We start from the raw sequence: 9,540 nt of genomic DNA on the forward strand, positions 1-9,540 counted from the left end.
TCAAACGCCTCCAACGAGTGCTACTTTCCCTGCTCGTACGCTGGCCTTCTTGCCTTCAAATGATTGGGTTCCCCGATTGGTTATGACGCGAACCCGCTAGATCAGCCAAAACCATCTGCTCATCCCACTGAAAGCCACTCCACAAGAACGAGAGTGCTCAACGATGGGCAAGCTCCTTCCACTGAATCCGCTGATGCGTGGCTAATCGAGGCTACGAGGCACAGAGCCAAAATCCGGGGTCCCTTCTGGGCTGGGAAACCTGGATAAGTTCATAAGTTCTAGGCCCCTAGAAAAAAACTCTGTTCTGCCCGCCCATCGTCCGAATCATTCGTCCGGAACCGAGCTGCCAAGGCTGGAAGCGAGCATTTGATCCGGTTCACGCGTGAAGGAGAGGTGTAACCACACAGACATTCCGTGGGATGGTAAGGTGGAACCCCCCCATTCCCCTAATAAAATGAATGAATTCTGCAATACGGGGAAGAACGGTACGAAACGATTCCAATGGTTCCCCGGGGTAGGTAGGGATTCAGGTAGGTATGACATAATTTTTTGGAACGGAAATCGAATTATTGGGGGGAAAAAATAGTACTACCAGTTGGATGCAATACATGTGTATTATTTCATTCAATACTGAATCACCCACGGAAATGGCACCTGAATCAATTACCATTTTAACCAATCGAATTGATCGATACGAGTCGATCTTCTATTCCGCTGGATAACCGAAGCAATGGATAACCCAATAGCAGCTTCGGCAGCTGCGACGGCTATTACGAATATGGAAAAGATTTCTCCCTTCATTTGTTGATCGTCAAGAAAATTGGGGAATGCTACGAGATTTCTATTGACGGCATTCGGAATCAGCTCGAGACACATCAGTGCCCTAACCATGTTTCGACTCGTGATTGATCCGGAAGAGCCACCCGAAAAGCAAGCGATTTTCCCGCCATTTCCCGAGCCATTTCTTTTCCGAATTCCAAATCCTGCCATTTTCCCACCTTATAGAATGCATGCATGCCATTTTTCCACCCGAAAAGCAAGCAAGCTCCGATTCGATCCAAAATTCATCGTCGAATATTCCGTATCAGTCACCGACGTTATCGTATAATAATAAGAAATGATTGTTGCTTTCGCTTCCATTACGGGTAGAATTCTTTCATTCTCTCGAAGATCAACGTAAAGTAAGATTAATCGTCTCGCTTGGCATGAATCATTAGGGTTTTCTGGTTCTGCGTTCTCGGTTCCTCGAAGAGATTCCAGGAGATTTCGACCGGAAGGAAGATAAAGGTCTGCCGAAATCACAGCGGGAAGGCCTCAGGCTGCCCGACTCACCACCCTTTCTAGTTAGTTCGAATCCGACTTCCGTTCATTATGACTGCAAGGCTTGTTGTGACGACTTCCAATTCCAACCGTGGGTTTTCGAGCATACGCTGAAAGTGGTGGTGCCTCCCCGAAAATCCCGCTCAAATCCCCGCATCCCGCCGGCAACACAACGGCCCGTAAGTGATCGCCTAGATCTACCCTCGAGGAGGACGAGGGTTCATCAGCGGAGCGGTTCCCCGATGGACTACTGATCGCATCCTCTTCGGGAGGCCCTGCCCCGTGTCTCCTCCTCCATGAAGGGATACATCCATATTGGTTCTGGATTAGCTCAGTCGGTAGAGCAGTGGACTGTTAATCCATGGGCCGCAAGTTCGAGTCTTGCATCCGGAGTTGGGAGCCAAAGGCAAAAGAAACCGAAAAATTTCATAGAAATACTTTCTTTTGTTCACTGAATACGGTCCACCGGGATAACGTGAAGGGAAGCCTGCTAAGCGCCTGAAAGCTCACTATAAGCAATGCCTCAGGCTTATGGAATTCGAACAAGAACTTCAAAATGAAACCTTGAGACGAGTCGTCGGGCATATACAGAAGTTCATAACATGGAGTGTGGTTTGGGCGATGCAAAGCAAGTATGGCTTTGTATCATGGAGCAGTTTCTATCGAACCTCCGAACCCCAAATCACATCATCATTGAATAGGGTTCGGCTCAGAGAGAGTTGAACTGGATCAATGAAAGAATAAATACTCGAAGAAAGGTCTTCACGCCCTTCCCTTCCCTTCCCTTCCCTTCCCTTCCCTTCCCTTCCCTTCCCTTCCCTTCCCGCGTGGAGGAGGAACCGTCCAGTATCCCCTCCGTCTTCAAGTATTTCCTTGAATCTGCAAAAACTATCCGGAAACTCAGAAAATATCTCGTTTCCGCGTTTTTAACCAAAAAACCGAGTTTGATCCTGGCTCAGAATGAACGCTAGCGATATGCTTAACACATGCAAGTCGAACGTTGTTTTCGTCCCTTCATGGAACAGTTGAAAACAAAGTGGCGAACGGGTGCGTAACGCGTGGGAATCTGCCAAACAGTTTGGGCCAAATCCCGAATAAACGAAAGCGAAAAAGCTTCGATAAAGCGTTAAAGCGCTGTTTGATGAGCCTGCGTAGTATTAGGTAGTTGGTTGGGTAAAGGCTGACCAAGCCGCAGATGCTTAGCTGATCTTTTCGGACGATCAGCCACACTGGGACTGAGACACGGCCCAGACTCCGTGGGGAGGCAGCAGTGGGGAATATTGGACAATGGGCGAAAGCCTGATCCAGCAATATCGCGTGAGTGAGTGAAAAACGTCGCGTTAGCGAGGAAGGGCAATGCCGCTTGTAAAGCTCTTTCGTCGGGTGCGCGATTGTGACAAGACTCGAGGAAGAAGCCCCGGCTAACTCCGTGCCAGCAGCCGCGGTAAGACGGGGGGGGCAAGTGTTATTCGGAATGACTGGGCGTAAAGGGCACGTAGGCAGTGAATCAGGTTGAGAGTCAAAGGCGCCAGCTCAACTGGCGGAATGCTTTCAAAACCAATTCACTCGAGTGAGATAGAGGGGAGTGGAATTTCGTGTGTAGGGATAAAATCCGGAGATATACGAAGGAACGCCGAAATAGCGAAGGCAGCTTTCTGGGTCTCTACTGACGCTGGGGTGCGAAAGCTTGGGGAGCAAACAGGATTAGATACCCTGGTAGTCCATGCCGTAAACGATGAGTGTTCGTCCTTGGTCTGCGGATCGGGGGCTCAGCTAACGCGTTAAACACTCCGCCTGGGGAGTACGGTCGCAAGACTGAAACTCAAAGGAATTGACGGGGGCCTGCACAAGCGGTGGAGCATGTGGTTTAATTCGATACAACGCGCAAAACCTTACCAGCCCTTGACATATGAACACTTGACGTATGAACACTTGACATATGAACAAGTGTGCTTGTCCTTAACGGGATGAAACGAAAATTCATACAGGTGCTGCATGGCTGTCGTCAGCTCGTGTCGTGAGACGTTTTTGGTTAACTCCTATAACGAGCGAAACCCTCGTTTTGTGTTGCTAAGACATGCTGCTCTCAAAGGATCAATGTCATCATTCACCCCCTAAAGCAGGAACATAGAACATGGGCTTCCGGCGAACGGTTCCGACGAGCGAGCCACCCGGTAATGGATGGTAAGTGAGCCGGTACCTGGGCCCATGAATCTGTGTTCAGTCTTAGGCCGGGATTGATGACACTCCCTCTGTGCCGATGTTGCACTCACAAAAGACTGCCCGTAGTTCTACTATGGAGGAAGGTGGGGATGACGTCAAGTCCGCATGGCCCTTATGGGCTGGGCTACACACGTGCTACAATGGCAATTACAATAGGAAGCAAGGCCGTAAGGCGGAGCGAATCCAGAAAGATTGCCTCAGTTCGGATTGTTCTCTGCAACTCGAGAACATAAAGTTGGAATCGCTAGTAATCGCGGATCAGCATGCCGCGGTGAATATGTACCCGGGCCCCGTACACACCGCCCGTCACACCCTGGGAATTGGTTTCGCCCGAAGCATCGACCAGGGATCACCCATTACTAAAGTGTTCCACGCCTAGTTGAGTGTGGCCCACTTTGGTATTGGTGGTCTTCTTGGCGCATACCACGGTTGGGTCAGTGACTGGGGTGAAGTCGTAACATGGTAGTCGTAGGGGAACCTGTGGCTGGAGGGAATCCTAAAGGAAGGCGCCAGCGTCCCTCCATTAACTGTACTAACGTCGGTAAAGTCAATTCGTTGGGTAAATGGCCGGGCGCTATGCGCGAGGAGAAAGCGCTATGCGCGGGGAAAGTTAGGCAGATTCGGGCTAACAAGAAATGCACTTTCCCAGGACGGCAGATTACTTTGGCCGGGCAGAAGTGGGCACTTTCCTTTAGGGAGCCACGTGCAAATCCACTGAGAATGGAAATTTCGTATATAGAATCCGCAATTGGACCATGGAGTGCAAATCCACTGAGAATTGTCCAAGGAATGGAAATTCAATCTTGCTTTCTTTGGCGTACCCACCGCGGAAAGGCATCGATTCCGGGAAGGAATTTCGGAATTGCGTATTCTAGTGGATGCGGCAAAGGCTCGCCGCACCCACCAAGAAGTTGGGCTCGCACTATCGTATCTGTTGGGGGAGCGTTGGCTCGCACTCCCCGGCAAGTTGAACGGTTGAATCATGTTGGCACACCATCGACTTTCCCTCGGCACCATTCCACGGGTTCGATTCCGGGATAGCCTTAAACTGCCATGAATATCCCCAGCTTTAATAACCAACACCACAAGACATGCCTGGAAACGGAAGAATGATTACAGAGCAAATGGCGACGAGTATCAAGGGAAAATTGAGGATTCTACAGGACGACTTCGCCGAACACATGGGCACGCTAAGAAACTTCCCCGGCCGCCCGGGGCCAGGCGATCTCAGTGAGCTCTCGGAAACCCTTTTTGTTATCCGTGACGCCACCCTGCCGGATATGCAATCGGTAGCGAGGCCTTTGGTGCAATTCGGACCGCCGTTCGATGAGTTGATGGAAGCTATAGACTGGGCTCTCGCCCCCCTGTGGCAAACCCCGCTTCCAAATTCACGCCGAGGCCTTCAGCCTATCCTGCCCCTATTGACACGAGTTGGGATCAAGTGGGAACTCACCGTAACCGAGATCACCGAAAAGGTAAACCTGGGGTTGGACGTGCGAATATGGGATTATTTCGAGCCAAATGTGTTTCTTTTTTATTTTCCTCCTATTTATGAATTTGCCCCTATTTATCTCTATTTAGTCATCAGTTTGCTACTTTCCTTGATCCTAAGGGGTTTATGGCATTATTACAGAACAAATGCTTCTAATATAAAGGCAACGAAAGCTCACAGAGGAACCTTAAATTATTGGCCTGCTCAAAGAAGTACTGCAGCTCGTTTAGTCCCAATTCTTCTTATAACCAATGTTCCAACTCTGCTTTTGCTAAATCTTATGTTATTTCGGTATATTCATGCGGGAATGGAAGAGATTCTGGCAGATCATGTTCACCATGAAGTCACACGAAATCGGATCTTGATTCTCCTTAGAATCCTCTTGTTAGTTATTATCAAAGATTTCCGCTTGTTTCTTGTTCTCCATTAATTGATTATTTTCACGGGTGGCCCTCGCGGGTCACCCCCCCCCGCACCGATAGCTCAATCGGATAGAGTACCTGGCTTCGAACCAGGTGGTTAGAGGTTCGAGTCCTCTTCGGTGCACACTCCGTTCCCCTTTCCGGCTCAATCCTTGTGTTGTATTTGCCAACAATAAAAGTCGAAAAATGCGCTTAGCGCGCCTTTTTACCCTTCGCCCTTGCCGACGGAATATCGGAAACTTTTCATCACAACCACATTGATAACCTTATAAATAAGGGAAACCTCAATCTCACCACGCTAATCGCTCGCTTCCGCTCGCTTCCGAACTTGTTTTTAGCCAAATAAGCGAATTAGCTAACTCTTTTCCCGGCGTAACCAATAGCAGTGCCGGGAGAGTCCGCTCCGTAACCAATCAGTAGCAGCGTTGGTGGGCTCCTTCCGTCCCTAACCTACAGCAGTGTAGCGAGAGTCCCGGTAAGCCTATCAGGTCCAGTGCTAGCGAGAGTCTCGGTAGCCTAGCCGGTCCAGTGCTACGAAAGCCAGTCAGTTAGCGAGTACGCTAGGGAGAGTCCCTAAGGTAACCAACCTATGGCAGTTGCTAGGGAGGGTCCGGTCGTTTCCCTCCACTAACCCCCCATCAGTTTCGAACTTAAAGCCCTTCGGCATCCCCACCTCCAACTTGAGTGTCACTTGCTGAAACCCCCTGCACGAGGGTCGTAAGCATCGAAGAACTTCCTAATGGTATACCGCCAACCGTATGCCGCTATCACTGGAGAAATCAGTGATATTAGAAATGACAATACCGGGTCAGAAGTTATCCCTCGCACACTTGTTCCCACTGCTCGAAGTTTTGAAAACGTAGCGCTTTCTTTTTCGAAGTGTTCTTCCAGGTTGCTAGGACAATGACCAACCATTAGGTTTAATTTGTGTTTGTTCTATATACGAGATTTTTCAAATAAATGGCACCTTTGGTTTTCCCGTAGCCATGACCTGTAGCCATCCCTTGTCCTACCTGTCAGTTGCGGATAACGGGAATCGAACCCATATCCTCTGCTTGGAAGGCAGATAATCTACCGTTAATCTATATCCGCCTAAGTTTCGTTCCCGGGGTGTTATAAAGAGATCATTCCTATAATACGAATCGGCCGAGGCGCGGGCTTGGCCTTCCATGCGCAAAGACTTTGCCCCGCTCAAGCACCTAGTAGAATGTGAGTGATGGATCATTCGTGTTCAATTCATTTCATATACGATAATTCATGGAACGCTATCGATGAAAACTTCCCGTTCGTATCTCTCCGATTCAAGAGCAATCAAGCCAAACCAACAAGAATTCGGAATGGAAAAATTATTGACCTGCCGCGCTACGCTTGGCTTGATGGGGTCCCCCGAATCACCACAATTGGAAAAGGAGTTACGTATATATAACGACAGCGTGATTTATCTGAAAAACGAAGGGGTAAAATCTTTTCAAACAACACAAAATTCCAAATTCTGACAAATCCCGGCTGCCCTCACGGGCTTAGAAGGCACGTTGGTAGGCCTAATATTAATCAGCCCATCTCGTGCTAATGCGTCATTTCGCTCTTTCCGCGAAGAGATCGAAATTCGAATATTGCACCATTCCATGGCACTTCACTTGTGGCCCAACGTTGACCCTGAATGAAAGGTGAGAAAGACGTACAGTCCAATCTCGGTCGAAAGACAAAGCTAGGCCGTGCGACTTGCATGCAGGGACATAAGAATTTTTAGGCAAATGGCCCTTTTCCTTTCCTGAGATTGAGTGATAAGAGATCGGGTGCCAAGTGCCAATCGATCGCTGTAGCCGGCCTTCAACCATTACTGGGGATGGCCCACGAGGTGTAGCGCAGTCTGGTAGCGCATCTGTTTTGGGTACAGAGGGCCATAGGTTCGAATCCTGTCACCTCGATTACTGCCGCCATTGGGCAGGTAACATTTCGCTCCGTCCCCTTTTCACTCGTGGGAATCTCCCAGCTACTACAGACGGGATAAATGCTCAAGAAGTGGGTTTTCCACCATTCTTTTCCTTTGTTGTTACCTGATTACTGTCTACCATGGCGAAACCACCCATCAACGCCATTGCGGACCACTTTCCATCGTGACGTACCTTCGGGACTCCCATATCCAAAGCTGTAGGAAGTGGAGCGTGATTGGGCCATATGCCAACCTGGCCACTACTCGTAGATGGGACGATTTCTCGAACCTCAGAATTCCGAACAGTTCGATTAGGAGCCATTACACGAAGATTCAGTACCATCCCTTTCATTGACCCTCCACTTGTAAGGTTGCAGCCTTTGTGGTGGCTTCATCGATGTTGCGCGGGAGATTATCCAATTCCCCAGGAAGAATCATTTGAAATCCCTTAGCTTAGTGGTTTCTGTTAAACTAACATATTTCCCTGGAGAACCAGTAAATACTTCTGCTACCCCTCTCCCCAGAAGTTTCGGGTCGAGTGAACTCCGTCCCTGGCTTCTTCAACCGCACATCGAAGTCAGCCCGAAAGCGCAAGAGATCGATCCTTTAGTGTCGTATTCCGCTGCTGGCTCATACCTCCACCCTTTCCCTCGGCTATTGTTGTGCCTTCCCGCGGAAGAACCAACGCATGATGTCAGAGTCTTAGTATGTGTGCTACCTCTCCGGCATTTAGTGCTGCTTCTTGGGAAATCTCTAACAGGCTTCTTGGACGGCCGGACATTGTCTTTGAAGGCTAGTTCCCGCGGGAACCCGCTAGGCTCCCTGCCCTTTCTGGTGGCGGGTCGGAATCCTTCAGTCCCTGTTTGCTACTAGCCTCTCTATTAGAAAGAAAGGCGGGTGCTACGGAATACAAGGAGTCGGGTTTTCGGGTGCAAGAGATGAGGCATGGTCCAAGCCCATTCGGACAGATGTACCGGTATGGCATGTCGGACAGACATGAGAGTCAGCAGCATCCGATGCACCATGGATAAAACGGATGAGGAGATACCCCCCCGCTGAACCCCGTTTCTATCAGATAGAAAGGGCCAAGTAGAGCATCATTGCTTTTCCCCCTCCATGTTCCCCTTCCCTGGCAACGTGCGTGTTAAAGTGTTTGATTTCGAAAAACAGTTAAAGAGGCGGCCGTCCTCTCAACGCATCTTCGATTTTTTCTGAACACGACTCTGCCGGCCGGTTTGCACGACGTTAGCTGGCAAAGGGCTATCTCCTATATAGGTAGTGTCTGGATTCGAGGCACTATCAGGGTACATTGATTCCCTTCCCGTGTGCTGTTTCTGATCGGCCTTTCGCTTTCCCGTTGATTAACCAATTCAATAGTCAGCAGGATTGGCTTTACCCTTGGTTGACCGACCCAATAGTAAGGGGTTGGTGAAGGGTTCCGACCTTCCGGCACCCTGAAGATGCCTTCGCTGGACGGACACATCCTGCCTTCGGCTTCATGAAGCCAAGAGGGCTTACCAACGACTCGGGAAACGGGAAAAGATTTGATCTTTTCGTGACACCAACGCAATCTGGGCATAATTCAGAGCGATTCCGTATTCGGCGTAATATACGATGCTTATTGGAGAAAAGAATTCCAGCTCCGAATTCGAAGAGAGGAAAATTATGGATAACTTCAAGAACAGAAAGGACGCAGAGAACCAACAAAACCAAGATCACTTCTCGAAAGGAACACAGAGCACAGAGATAGATAACCAAGAATACGAAAAGGGCCTCTTCCTTCGTGAAGCTTTATTTTCTGTTGGAGATCCAGTCAGCTACAAGATCAGTGATGGACCAGTCTATCTTTCACACTGATTTGTTGAATTGATATTTCGGATCGAGTCCCGGGTTGAAGGGTCGCCACAGGGCTTGGCAGCTCCTCGGCAGCTCCTCGTGTGTGGTGCGGGTTCGTCCCTTCATTGATGATGGTTGCACCCTCATTAAACCTCCAGTAGAATAGAGATGATCGCAAGTGCTCTGATCTCTCGCGGATGAGAAACCCCTACGTGAGAATCCACAGTTAGGGGCTCGGAGCAAGAACCCTCGCCCGAAGGGCCCTCGAAGAAGCCAACCCAAGGGCCTAGAAATGCTATCATTAGAATCTAACT

The 9,540-nt window shown here is 49.3% G+C and overlaps 3 non-coding genes and 1 pseudogene across 3 annotated transcripts; 3 read left to right on the forward strand and 1 right to left on the reverse strand.

Annotated features, from left to right (window-relative positions):
* Positions 1-2,257: 2,257 nt before the first annotated feature.
* Positions 2,258-4,038, forward strand: LOC147879209 (18S ribosomal RNA; annotated as a pseudogene).
* A 1,469-nt stretch (positions 4,039-5,507) lies between these two features.
* On the forward strand, positions 5,508-5,581 carry TRNAR-UCG (transfer RNA arginine (anticodon UCG)). Its single transcript has one exon. It is a non-coding gene; the product is annotated as a tRNA-Arg (tRNA).
* Positions 5,582-6,478: 897 nt separating this feature from the next.
* On the reverse strand, positions 6,479-6,549 carry TRNAG-UCC (transfer RNA glycine (anticodon UCC)). Its single transcript has one exon. It is a non-coding gene; the product is annotated as a tRNA-Gly (tRNA).
* Positions 6,550-7,311: 762 nt separating this feature from the next.
* On the forward strand, positions 7,312-7,385 carry TRNAP-UGG (transfer RNA proline (anticodon UGG)). The gene has a single exon. It is a non-coding gene; the product is annotated as a tRNA-Pro (tRNA).
* The last annotated feature ends 2,155 nt before the right edge of the window (positions 7,386-9,540 follow it).

The sequence above is a fragment of the Dipteris shenzhenensis genome, unplaced genomic scaffold, assembly GCF_047967505.1.
Source record: "Dipteris shenzhenensis isolate YYH24624 ecotype China unplaced genomic scaffold, Dip_SZ_1.0 scaf0071, whole genome shotgun sequence".
Classification (NCBI taxonomy): domain Eukaryota; kingdom Viridiplantae; phylum Streptophyta; class Polypodiopsida; order Gleicheniales; family Dipteridaceae; genus Dipteris; species Dipteris shenzhenensis.